The following is a 14,524-nucleotide window of genomic DNA, read 5'->3' on the forward strand; positions in this document are numbered from 1 at the left end:
ACAGAATTTGATTTTTCCAATCTAATATTAGTGGAGCATTATTATTTTTTCATTCAGTAGAATTGGATTTTTCCATATAAGATTAGTGGACCATTATTATTTGTTTATTCATTTGAGTATTAGTGGAGTCATTTTTTAGAGTTGATTTTTTATTATTGGAGTTTTTGAGTGTCGATGTGGGGCGAAATTCTCAATTAAAACATCGTTGCAAAAGCTGGAGCATTTATTGTCAAAGCATTTTCCTTGTAGGGTGCTACCTTGTACATTTACACGCTTTCATTGTTTAACAAGTCAGGGGTTGGAATTTTAAGCTTTTAACTTTTGGCAGCTTGTTTTGATTCAACGCTGGAATGTGCAGACGGGATGTTACCTTGTTCATTACATGCTTTTATTGTTTAAATCACGGGTTGAAACTTTAGACTCTTGACATGTTCAGAGCGGTTGATTAGTTTTGCATCTTAGGTTGATAGAAGTGAAGTCATGACTCCGCTCAGAAAAAAATGAAGTAAAGGATTTAAGATTTATGATTGATTGGCAAACAAGAGGCCCTTAGAAGATATCAACATTTACATTTTCTATTTCATATCCAGACATTGTCGTGGACTGATGGCTATTTGATGTGTTTTTCAAGTACTTCAGAACTCTAGAATTGTTTCATTTGTACATTATTTTGTTTGAAATATCAGAAATGCCTTGTACTCATTTAATTTATAATTTTATTAAAATTATTCTTTAACGATTACCAAAAAAAATATGATTAAAAATATTTACACATTTATCCTGCTTTCCATAATATGGATATGGTTGTTAAACTCAGCATATTTTATAATTTTTTTTATAAAAGAACACAATTTGATGTATATGATATATTCTTTCTTTTATGAATTGCAAATTTATATTACACAATATATAGATGTAGCAGAATATATAGAATGGATTCGAGATCAAGTGTTTTGTACTATCTTATTCATGATTTCCGTTCTCTTCTATTTTGCATGGTGAAGGCAAAACCATATATCAAATAACAAAAATATATATACTAGCATTTGCACCTTATGTTGCAAAGGAAACGCCGTAAGGCATAGAGTGGTGAAGAATAGGGACATGTATAGAGTGGGGAAGAATAGCATAGAGTGGGGAATAATAGGGACATGGGAATGGACATTGTTGAAAGCAAGGGTGGATGATAATGAGTTACAATTGCAATAGTTAGTTATGTGTATTCTGGAAATGGATATTTTGTAAATAATAATTGTTTGTGAAAGAATAGCAACATGTGAATGGACATTGTTGAAAGAAAGGGTGGATGATAATGAGTTAGAGTTGAAAGTATTAGTTATGTGTATTTTGAATATGGATATTTTGTAAATAATAGTAGTGTGTGGAAAAATAGCAACATGTGAATGGACATTGTTGAAAGCTAGGGTGGATGTCTCTGGCATTCCGACATTGGTGGTTTGAAGCTCTGCAACACCACAGCCCTGGGCCTGCTCCCATTGACCTTAGGCCGCTAGCGCCACATTTCTCTGAGCTCCTTTCGCTGGAATTCTCTCCTTGTGAGCATTCTAGTGGCGTCATTGTTCATCGCCATAACCTCCATGAAGAATTCAAACGGACTCTACCTGGAACTCTTACGTAAAAAGCGCACATATGTGGAGCAGAGAGCATTGTTCATTGCCATAAACTCCACTGAGAATTCAAATGGACTCTACCTGTAACTCCTTCGTAAAAAGCGCACAGATGTAGAGCGGAGTTTTTTTAAGGGTATTTTAATGTTTTAAAACATTTTTTATTAAATTAGACGGATGATTTTTGTTCAATCGTCTAACAAAAAATCTAACGGCTACGATTAGGATAGAAGGGCATTTGGGGGAGTTCATTTCAGATGGAAACGCCTTACGGCGTATATATATATATATATATATATATATATATATATATATAATAAGTTTTTATTTAATATAATAATAAAAATTTTATAAAATAAAAATATTAAACATAAATTTTAAGAATGATTTATCAACTCCTTCGCACTATGTCCCTCGTTTTTGTGCATATGACTGATAATTCGAGTTGTATTCAAATATATTTGCATCCACATTCAAATATATTCAGTATTATATATTATATATTCAGCTTACATAATATGTCCCTCCGTTTTGTGCAAATCACTGATAATTCAAATATATTTGCATCCACATTCAAATATATTCAGTATTATATATTTTGTATTCTTCTTACATATTTTTTTTGTTTGTTATTTTTAGAGTAAATATATTTATATTTTATCTATTTTACAAATCAGAAAATTATAGTTTTATGATATAAATTTACAAAAAAGACACTAAATTCATTTTAGGATTAAAACATACAATTTAAATAAAAGCCCATCACTGTCTCATGAAAAAAATCATATCGCCAAATTACAAAGGGAAAAAAAAAACAAAATGTTTCTGCGTCCATCTTCTATCTATCAAAACATCAATTACCTACCAATGTGGAAAGGTCAAACACCCAATTCATGTTTTTACTCAGATAAACCCTGACATCTTGTAGATGAGGGTTGGTGTGGGCCTCTTAAGCAACGAAAAGACTGTCCCACAAAGTGAAAGTTCCACCAAATGTATTGTAATGATGTACTCAACGACAATGAACATCTCATCTTTTTGGGTTTCCTGTGAACTAATGTACTTGATGATGTTCAATGAAACCAGCCACTCAAATCAATAGAAATTACAAGTATATCAAGGTAAAATCATTTATTAATCTCACCTATCGGGCTCCATAGACAACTTGTAGTTGGCCTTTCAGAGGGATGACATGGATTTACCATGGTGTACTGGTAGTCTGGAAAAGGTGCCCTCTAAGCAACATAGTACTGCAATGATGTAATATTAATCTCCAACTCAGTTTGTGGAGGTTATCTCTTGAGCTAATCAAGTTATCAACAACAACTCATCTTTTTGGATCCCATCAACTAATATAATTGATGAGATCTAACGAAGCCAACACCTCATCAATAGAAATTACAAATTTTCCTGGGAGGGTCACAGGCAAAATTGTTTACTAATCTCGCCTATCGATTTCTATATACAACTTGTACATGGCCTCTGTGGCCTCTCATAGGTGCTAGCGAAATGGTGCACGGGTTGGATTAATCCATGATGTATCGCTAAATGCTTGTAAATGATTAAGAGAGGTTAAAAGTACTCAGGGGTTGATATTTCACATTTGCATAAACAAGCCCATACTCTGAAAGAATACTCAATATTTATTACAAGTACACTACAATGAAGTCGTACCAATTTTAGAGATTTTAATTCATATTGATTCATTTACAGCAATTATTGAAGATAAATCTCATCTTGGTTGCAACTTTTCATTCTTCTCCAAGGGCTTCACTCTGAAGTTACAAAAGGAAAAAGTATTTAGATTCTTCTAAATAGCGCATCATTTATAATGCCATCTAATAGGAGTTAGAAAAGGGAAAAAAATGCCTAGATTCTAGCAAATAGCACATCACTTAAAGTATATACATGGAAAACATTTCCTAGCCTTTTGATTACTGCTTGTTATTTTGAATGCCCTTTAGTTCAAAAAGATATCATCCATGCTAAAAATGGTGGCCATCTTTTGCACGCAATGAACAATTTCATCTGTAGTGCAAATAAGGGAACTCTCTTCCTTATTAGATCCCCAACATCCTGTCCCCAAGTGTTGTTAGTTAAAACCCAGATATGCTTAAATCTCGCTGCAAAAAGAATTTGTTGATTCAGCTCCTCGAGGATTGAATTTGAAGACTTCAATAACCTCCAACTATCATTTCGCTCTTCATAGATCAATCATGAATATTTCCCCTCCATTAGAAAAGCTGCATTTGAATTTTACTCCAATTGGTAGGAGATATTGGTTTGATTTTCACTTTTTGGACCGTGAGTATTATTATTGATTTTTGGAGTTAACAGGTTAACTTCTTCCCAATGGCAAAGCCTTTTCCATAAAAAGGAATACCCTGCCCTTTAAACTTCATCTCTGATTCTCCACAGCATGCTGGACAAATCATGCTGCAATGATCTGCTTAAAATTATTTTGTGACCATGGATTAGTTCCAGCTTTTTATGTTATAGCGGGTGCAACCCATTTCGTGCAAGGAAAGCATGCACCTGCTTGTTGACTTCAATCCAACTGCATCCAGCCGTTGGTTTAATCCCCCTATCTTTCATGGTTTTTCTCAGCTTTTCAATACCATCCCATCGGCCCACTGAAGCATAGATATTTGAGAGCACAACATAAGTTGCTGCATTTTTCCAATCCAACTCAAAAAGGTGTTCTGCAGCGTATTCTCCTAACTCTGTATTTTTATGTATGATACAGGCACCAAGCAAACACCCCCAGACTGTAGCATCAGGGGTTATTGGCATTTTGCTTATCAAGTCTTTAACCTCTTCCAGGTGCCGAGCACGGCCAACAAGGTCAGCCATGCAGCCATAGTGTTCTATCACAGGTGTGATCTGGTAACATTGACTCATAGAATTAAAGTACTTTCGGCCCTCATCCACTAGGCCTGCATGACAGCATGCCGACAACACATTGACGAAGGTAACACTGTCCGGTTTCATACCAGATTGTTGCATTTCTTGAAATAGTTTCAAGGCCTCCTTGCCACATCCATGCATTGCATATCCTGCAATCATTGAATTCCATAAAACCACATCTTTTCCATGTATTTTGTCGAAAACTTCATTTGCCTTGTCTATGCTTCCACATTTTGCATACATGTCCAGAAGCGCGTTACACAAAAATACATTGCACTGAAAACCACTTCTAATTATTTCTTCCCTCGGTTTTGTGCATATGACTGATAATTCGAGTTGTATTCAAATATATTTGCATCCACATTCAAATATATTCAGTATTATATATTATATATTCAGCTTACATAATATGTCCCTCGGTTTTGTGCAAATGACTGATAATTCAAATATATTTGCATCCACATTCAAATATATTCAGTATTATATATTTTGTATTCTGCTTACATATTTTTTTTGTTTGTTATTTTTAGAGTAAATTTATTTATATTTTATCTATTTTACAAATCAGAAAATTATAGTTTTATGATATAAATTTACAAAAAAGACACTAAATTCATTTTAGGATTAAAACATACAATTTAAATAAAAGCCCATCACTGTCTCATGAAAAAAATCATATCGCCAAATTACAAAGGGAAAAAAAAAAACAAAATGTTTCTGCGTCCATCTTCTATCTATCAAAACATCAATTACCTACCAATGTGGAAAGGTCAAACACACAATTCATGTTTTTACTCAGACAAACCCTGACATCTTGTAGATGAGGGTTGGTGTGGGCCTCTTAAGCAACGAAAAGACTGTCCCACAAAGTGAAAGTTCCACCAAATGTATTGTAATGATGTACTCAACGACAATGAACATCTCATCTTTTTGGGTTTCCTGTGAACTAATGTACTTGATGATGTTCAATGAAACCAGCCACTCAAATCAATAGAAATTACAAGTATATCAAGGTAAAATCGTTTATTAATCTCACCTATCGGGTAAGAAAAAAGCAGCATTTTATCTATACTATACTTTGTCAACCTCATGAAATAGAGCCCTAATCTAAACGCTCACTGAGACGTTTAAGTTTCTTTCGGATAATCTAAACGCTCACTGAGACGTATCAGTTTCTTCGGATTATCGATTTACAGTTTTTGATACCTTACTTGATTTGAAATATCTGGCATCGCGATAATTTTAGAGATCCCTGAATCCCCATGGGGTAATTAGCAGTTGCACAAAATTTCAAATGTTCTGGGATGGAGTCAGTGTTTCGGATTTCTAGAAAATTGAAACAAAAATTCACAGGAAATGCGGGGCGTTTGAACTAAACTTAGGGTAGACCCTGAAATAGACCGAATAGTAAAATCTGCACTGTAACCAAGGGATGGATTGGTGAGAGCTTACTGGCCACAAGTTAGGGGTCCAACAGCGGATTATGGGAATTTGATTGATTCATTTCGGCAAAAAACCATGAAAAGATTGGACTACTGAAACGACTATACCCCATCGCCTTTAGAAGAAAGCATTCATAAAGCCGTAGAGGCAATGTAGGTTTCAAAGTTCTTTCAGAAGGCCCACATCACCTCCACCAGGAATTCCTTTTCAATGACAAATCATAGATGGTGTCCAATAGATGTTAGGAATTTTCCCCACACAAGGCGCTTTTAAAGGTACAAACATCAGTCGCCCTGTTCATTCAAGTCGGATTCATGTCTGCTTCTCAGTGCCAAATAAATAAACTGATCAGTGCTTGAGCAGTGGAAATGGGCTTTCCATGTTCCTTTACTACTAATATTTGCTGTCGAGTGAGTTGTAGTTTCTTTCTATCTTTGAAGGTGCATTTTAGCTAATATAGACCCTGTTTACCAAAAAGATTGGGTTTCAAATGGATTTTATAAAGTGACTACACAAATATGAATCAGTCTATGCAAAACTTGCTTCAGTGGATCCTAAATTTGTTTAACTTCAGCCTAATGCACTACCCATTTCTGGATATCCATCCCCAGTTAACTTAATATCATGCCCATCTTTCTATATCCATCCTTGGCATAGTCTAATAATCTAATTGATGTCTCAATCAAAGTTTTATGTTTAATCAGTCTATAAAATATAATTATCAGGTTTCTGGCAGTCTACCAATTTATAAAGTTCCATACTTGGTCCCATTCATACCCAACTCTGAATTTCCATCCCCAGTCTGTAATATGACTATCTCAGAATGCAAGCATATACCCATCTATGATTTCCATTCTTAATCAGGGTTGGATACCTATGTATGAATATCTATCTTTTGCCTAATACCATTCCCATCTGTGAGTATCCATCCTTGGCTTAATCGAATTCCTATCCATGGCCTAGTGCCCCACCCATCTGTTGCCAATTGTCATAATAGCATGGGTGGATGCTACAGATGGGTTTATAAGCTTCTGTTTTCTGTGATTATTTTCTGTGCTTTGCATATGGTATTTTTATCAGTGATTCTGCATTGGCATTGTTCTGCTGGCCCGGTCTCACTATTTGTGAAGGTGGTGTGCTGGAATCTGAAGTTAGGGTGGAATATTGCAGACATGTATGTTAGTTTCTTTCATATCTAAATGGAAACCTTTTTCTTGCAGTTCTCTCTGTGTACGAGGCCTTCCTTTTATTGAGGCCCAAACCTGGGCTCTGATCTATGCGGAGTCCAAATTTAGGCAGTTCACTATTATTTTACTGTAATTTCTGCTCCTGGTTTCAAGAATTATAGGATGAAGAGGGCATGGTGGCAAGGATGAGTTTGTTGATAGGCTCGATGACTTTTTAGTACGCAAATGGACTAATTACAAATGCATGGTCGATGATTAATGAAGTGTCAAGAAGTGAGTTAAATAGTGTAAAACTCTACAAATTCTTTTTAAATCTAGTAAGAACTTTGTTGGAATTTATAGTTCCATTTGATTGATGGGAATTTTAATTACAGAGCATTGTTTTTAGGAGTTTAGATTTATTTTAAGATGAAAATGATATTTGAAAGAAAAAAAAGTAGATCAAGGCAGAAATTTATCTCACTGCAAAACATAAACAGAATAGAGGAGCAGTACAAAACTAAGCTAAAGTCATCATCAAGGAATTCTATTAAGCATTTATCAAGATGGTGCCTATATTTCTTAAGAGGTTGGTGCCTCATCCTGATTGGTGCCAGAAAATCATTTTAGGAGGTTGGTGCTTCTTTTGGTTGGTGCCAGAAAATCTTTGTGTGCTTCATGTCAGAATTATATGGCTTCTACATAAGTGCAATCAAAGAGATCCCAGTCTCTTTATGCTATCCAATTTCAATGCCCCTGCTTCCATAGATTTTCATTAATCTAAGTTGGCTCCGAGAACATATCATGTTTTAACTTATTGCACTAATTAAGCATTTAAAGTTCTATATCACATGGCATGCCAGGAGCACATCCAAACTCCTTAACTCTCTCTGCATTCCACAGTTGCTACTCTTAAGATCTTTTACAAAATCAAGTGTGGATTCTGCCTGAGGAAGGACATTACCTTGATCACAGAAGACAATATTAGGTTTCTTTTTTTCCAAAATCAAGTGTGGATTCACCAACAGGACATTGGTTCGCTGGTGAGGTTGACAGAACATTAGACCATCTCCCATTGTTTCATTCTAAATGTGGTCCACCCCACCATAATGACACGTCAAAATGTGCTGAAGAAGGGTGCAAGCTGCAGAAGAATTTGGTGGAATCATTACTCCTCAAACCTGCCCCCCAAGCGAAACTGAATGTGCTTTGCGGTGCAGCTAGGAAGCTTAGTGCATGTTAACATGTGGGTTTTACCTGACTGGGAATTCCACAGTTGCAGGGTCAGTCTAATCTTTGATGACAGATTTACTGTCCTTCTGCAGAAGGACAGAAGTCATACCAACCAACTGTTGAGCAAAAGATACCAACAATCAAAATTAGCATTTTCCAAAACTTTTAACGCCACTTATAACACAATTTCGGGTTGTTTCTAATGGACCATTGGTGAGTTAAGCCATCCGCCAGGGTTCCGTTCTGGTTGTGCCCTGCCCCATTCAAATGGCACGTCAAAAAGGAAGGATGGGGACATGTCAAAAAGGATGGGGTTACGTTCGTGCAAAATAGAAACCTAACAGGCCTGTGTCGTAAGCCAAAGAAAGTCCGTATTATGCAGTTCAACCATCGACACCAGAGCATATTTTCCGAAGCCAGGGAGCGATTGTTTTCGCTGATCAGAATAAAATGAAAGGAATTGTTTATTCCATCACTTGTAATCTTCAGCACACAATTTAACAGTTTTCCAAGTGCAGTAAAATACAGTAATATTACTAAACTTCGCCACAAAGGGATTTTCAATGCGTGATATAAAGAGTAAAACCCGAGTTCCAGCCTCTCTAACAAAACCCGGAATAGAAACCAGTACCTCAATAACACTCAAGGTTTCTCCTAACATCTGCAGTATTTACAGAAGAATGTGCAATGCAAACAAACCCGTCGGTGATTCAGGATAATTATAATAACTCCAACCCCAGTTATCATAATATGGTCGAAATATAAAAGGGGAAAACATATGAAATTCATGACACCAGTAGTAACACATAAATTACTGGAATTCGAACGCGCGATCTTCCGCCGCCTGCATGACGTACTGTCTGTGTCTTCACACCCTACCAACAACAAGATTGACAGCAAAACCAGAGGTCGAGTCCAGGCAGAGCCCTAGTTGGCAGTGCGAGCCAAGCACATATCAGCTGCGAAGCTGGGGGTGCGTCCGTCGCGTCCGTCCCCCTTCCGCTTTCTCATTAACCGTTCAGTTTCGCTTCCTCATTAACCGTTCAGTTGAACAGTTTTGGATCAACGATCACAGTTCATTTAATCGTCTAACACCACAAATCGACGGTCAGCGATAGAACACGGTGGCGGCTGGGGCAATTCATTTCAAATGGGAACGCCTTACGGCGTAATAAAAGGTGAAGGCAGTATCGGGTGAGCTATACCTCAGTAGAATTGTAGGCTCGAGCTTATGGGTTTTTTTCATGGCACTTAAAAAAAACCAAATTTAGTAGAAACTCAATAACAGAAAAACAAGGAGGAAAAAAGTAATAAATGAAACCTTCGAAAATAGATTTCCATAGATCCATGTAGCCCCAAGGTGATTTCTAGGAAATCGAGAGTTGATTTGTTTTAAGAATGGATTCAAGATTGGGTACCATGTTATCGATGATTCTGTTTCCCTTCTATTTTGGGAAGAGAAATTATACCTCTATGATTATGTTTGTTTGTTTGTTTGTTTTTTTCAATTTTTTTTGTGATTATTGGTAATATAAAAATAATGGTAATGAAGAAGTTATGGAAAATTATAATTTTTAAATTCCGTTATAATGAATTGGCAATTTTTTAATGATCTATTATCATTGGCGTTGACAAACTTAATATTATTGCTTTGACTAATCACGTTGGTTATGACTTGGCAATTATAATTTTTGAATTCCATGGTAATAACATTGACTTTGACAAGCTTTACTATTGTATTTTGACTTTCTTTGTAGGCACGTAGCTTTCTCCAACACATGTTTTTGCATTGGTCACCAACACAACATTTAATTTGGTTAAGATTCAGTTCAATACATCACAAATTCCAAAGTTTCCTCATTCAATTAGATGTTGAGCCTCACATGCTTCAAGATTATTCAAATGTTTAAGGTCAGATAATATTGAGCTTGGATTGAGCACTTGGGAAGGTAAGTAGATTTGCGGATTGTATTACATTTAACGTTAATATTTCTTTTTCACTCAAATGGACTATAGTGTTTTTCTTTGTAAGCTTGGTAGATCCTTCCATTTTCATTATTATATAAGCAAGTTACAACCACATAAAACGGGTTAGGTGGCTTCAACTTGCCCAATGGGAAACCAAGCCATCCAATAGCAAAAAGTGATAAGTCTTTCTACCAAAGATATATAAGTTTGTATATCATGTCCTTTTCCATACTCTATTTCCCTATAAACATATACAACTTCAAACTTAAAATTAAAGGTTATCCGCATATGTACTAATCAAAAATAAAAAACTAGTTATCATCCTATTCATCTTGCTCAACAAAAGCATATTCGACCAGAGGCGGGTCCTTAGCATTGGAACCACGCAACATTATCTGTGAGAGAAGACAAGGGGGTGATTCTCGATGCGGTCGAGGCGTCCATCTTGTTTTGTAGTTGAAATTGTAGTTTCTGGAAGTCCTGCTGGAAGTCTTGTACTTTTGTCGCCATGGTCACTGAAAATTTCTCCAAGTCCATGCCTATGAGGCTTTTCATGGTCCAATATAGGTACAGGTATATTTGAATTGGGTCACTTGCCCGCCATTATGCCCAAGATCGGACACCATCACTCTCTAGTCCTCCATTTCTTATCTGGCGCGCTCGCGTGGCGGTTCAGGTTGGATTCCCATTCCTCGATCATTGGTTGCATCATTAATGAGGCTCGCAACCAGCTTACGACCTCTTCTTCCGCCCGAGGAACTAGGATGTTCCTCCTGCTCTATCGCCTGAGGCCTCCTACCATGACCCCTAGCCTTCGTTGCCCTTGCCATTACAACTCAATCAAGGTACTTGGTGAGAAAATGGATGTTGCTAGATCCCTGTGTAGGTGGGGGTTCAAGCCCAGGAGCCCTTCGTTCCTGGGTGAGCCTACCTCCCCGTGCATGTGCCATGGGATAAAGAAACTGTAATTGCCTTAATATTAAACTTTGACTCTTTGCCACTCACAGTCCCTGCATCCAATCAAAGACCTCCAATCCACCTAGGAATTCATTTCTTTACCCTCGGGCCCATTTGCATGGCAATCATAAACATAAATTAAGAGCCCACCATAGCCAACTCTAGCAACATTATAATGATTCCCAAAGCTAGGATGGTGCAGAACCTCAATTGTGACCCCGCGGAAGCTTTGACAAAGGCAATGGGTGCGAAGCCAAGCAAGTTGTTACCATGCTGGTACCACTAGTTATGCAGGGATGCAGGCTTCCCTTCAACCCCATAAAAAATAGTAAAATATACCGTACATGTAGAGCTTAAGTTAACCCAACCCTAGACCCTAGGGTCTTCAAACCAAGCCAAACAACAACATTTCCCAAGGCTGACACCACTATCCTACATCCCAAATAACCCCATTTGGGAGAGGAGTATTTCATAGAAAATTGACACAAAGACTATACATGTTAGGCTAACATGCTGCTAGGCTAATGATGTTAGTGGCTTCCACTCTCCCAATTTACTCTGACCTGCAGGCAATTCAACCCCATGCAAAACCCAATCCAAAAACTAGACACTCGGATGCATGGAGGAGGGGGAGAAGAAATAGTTTACATATCGGGTTACCCTCGCCCAAAGATAAAGATTCCACTAACTCCTCCGGAGTCTCTGCTCACAGAGTCCCTCGTCCACACTGCAATCTCTTGGGCACTAAAACAACCTACAAACCTCATGGAACACTTGCCACCAGTCTCAAACCTTAACATAATAACTCTACCACCTTCCACAACGATATTATCCTTATGCATAGAGGTAGAATCACTGCGCCCATCACCTCGAGCATGTGGGGGGTGGTGGATGTGTGCCCCGACATACTTTGTATTAACTCAGACTTGAAGGGTTTACCCTCCAGCTTGCACCCCGATCAGGGGGCTTAAATGAGCTATAGTTGGATTACATAATATATGACATTTTTTTAAATCTATGCTCTTCTTCCATATTTATCCCCTTATGGCATTTCCTTTGCAACATACGGTGCAATCGCTAGTTTTAATATTGGCCATCTCCTTCATTCTTGCTCACTAGCGGGGCCGCAAGCTATGCCGTGAGATAAGGGGCATTCAAAACGCTTAGGTTTTTACCACATGAATTTGGTGGTAGTTTTGATCATTATCAAGTTTCAGAATAGAGTTCTATTCACCGTGGCATTATGTTCCTCAGGGTTTTGGCGGTCGTTAAATGGACCCACAATCTTGGGAAAGTAAAGAGCCATTTGGTTGATCAAAATGTTAACTTTGATGTTTTGTTTGGTTTTGACAATAGTGACGACAAATAGACATGTAGATTGTGAAGGCTATCTGCGGGAATTGAAACTCATCTTAAATTAAATCGTTGAATGAAACTTAGTATAAGTTATATAATCCTATAATAATTGAGATATTTACCTATCATATAATTTGGAGCTTAAACTAAAAATATAAATAAATTTGATTTTTTTTTCACTAATGTTTTGAGTTAAATTTAGTAAATTTTCTATTGAGATTATATGTTTAACTGATTAATAGAAATTTTGATTACAAAATTTTGTTTTTAAATGTTTTAGTTTATTTTAAAAATTCAAATGGTAAAAGAATAATAAATTAAATTAAAATTTTATTTTGACAAACGAGAATAAATTTATTAAAAAATTTAAATTTATACACTTGCTAAAGTTATTTGTATGACGATTGTTACAATAGGATGATGGACGGGAGCTCTGGAGATCGCTGCTAGGGTTCTGCACTGAGCTCAGACTGATCTGCGCAGACAACCAACAAGGACCTGACTATTCGAACAGGCATCTCTAATCAGTGGTGTAAGAAGGCGCAGGGCACATGGGCGACCCCCAGGGGGGGCCTCGGCGACCTCCCCCATCGCACACGAAGTGCAGCACCAAAACGAGAGAACAATACGGTTTGGAACGATCCATGAGAACGTCATCAATCAAGAGAACCTGCGCCAGAATGAGCGCAAAGGAAAAGAAAACCTGGAAGCTAAGGTAAATGGAGAGAAGGTGAAGCAAAACCAAACAGATGGTACCCAGAGGGTCTCTTCAACCACCTGCAAACCAATAGCTACAGATCGACCCAGAATCGAACTGCCGGGGGAAAAAATAGAAGCAAGAATACAATACATGATGGATCATGCACTCATTGGGAAATTCATAGGGTTTTGGCCGACGGAAAAAGCCCTCTACAGTTGGATTGCAGCGAAATGGAAACCTAAGGGAGATGTGACTCTGCAGTTAGGCCCAAAAGGATTCTTCACAGCGATCTTTTTCTGTCCGGAAGACAAATACAGAATCCTGGTTGAGGGTCCTTACTTCTTCAACTCAGCCGGCCTATACTTGCGGGACTGGGCTCCCAGATTCAACCCGGATCAGGAGGATCTCTCATGGGCACCAGTCTGGATAAGACTATACTCATTGCCAGATGAATACTGGGATGAGGATATTCTGAAAAACATTGGAAATGGTTTGGGGGAATACATAAGAACTGCTGAAGAAACGAAACACCGAAGATATACATCTTACGCCTGCATATGCGTCTTCATGCGCCTAGACAAAGCCCTGCCAGAATCGGTAAGTCTCTCTCACCGTGACTATGAGTGGAACCAGCCTTTAGACTATGAACATGTTCCGTTTCGCTGCCGAAAATTCCATGCCATAGGGCATCTCTTTAGAGACTGCCCCCTGAATGCTCAAGCTAAAACCCCCTCCCCCACCGATTCTCAGACCAATCATGGCTTCAGCAAAGCCCCTGCTCGCAAGCGAGCGCATAAAAAACCATCATCAGGGAAGAAACCCAAACAGAACTCCGCCCCTGACCATGCAGTCAGGAATAGCTTTGGAATCCTGGCTCATATCACGGACGAGCATACCACTTCCTCTCCTCCAAGCGCTGACCTCCCCTCATCCTCTTCCCAGCCACCTCCCGCGGCCCCTCCATCCAAACCCCCTCCCTCTAAAGATCCCCCAACCCACAACTCGGAGAGCAAAGAGAAGCAGGGGGACAAAGACAATGAAATGGAGGTTGATGGATCCTCTGGCCCCTTTCAAGGTCCAGATATACCTACGGAAGGAGATAATCAGGTGCAACAAATGGAGGAAGAACCGGAAAGTATAGATCTACATGGATTAGACATACTCGA

At 38.0% G+C, this 14,524-nt stretch overlaps 1 pseudogene; it reads right to left on the reverse strand.

Annotated features, from left to right (window-relative positions):
• Positions 1-4,121: 4,121 nt before the first annotated feature.
• Positions 4,122-4,778, reverse strand: LOC149227811 (pentatricopeptide repeat-containing protein At4g02750 pseudogene; annotated as a pseudogene).
• Positions 4,779-14,524: the final 9,746 nt, after the last annotated feature.

This window comes from Pinus tabuliformis, chromosome J (assembly GCF_031772625.1).
Source record: "Pinus tabuliformis cultivar Carrire ecotype Pingquan chromosome J, CPIR1, whole genome shotgun sequence".
In the NCBI taxonomy this organism is placed as follows: domain Eukaryota; kingdom Viridiplantae; phylum Streptophyta; class Pinopsida; order Pinales; family Pinaceae; genus Pinus; species Pinus tabuliformis.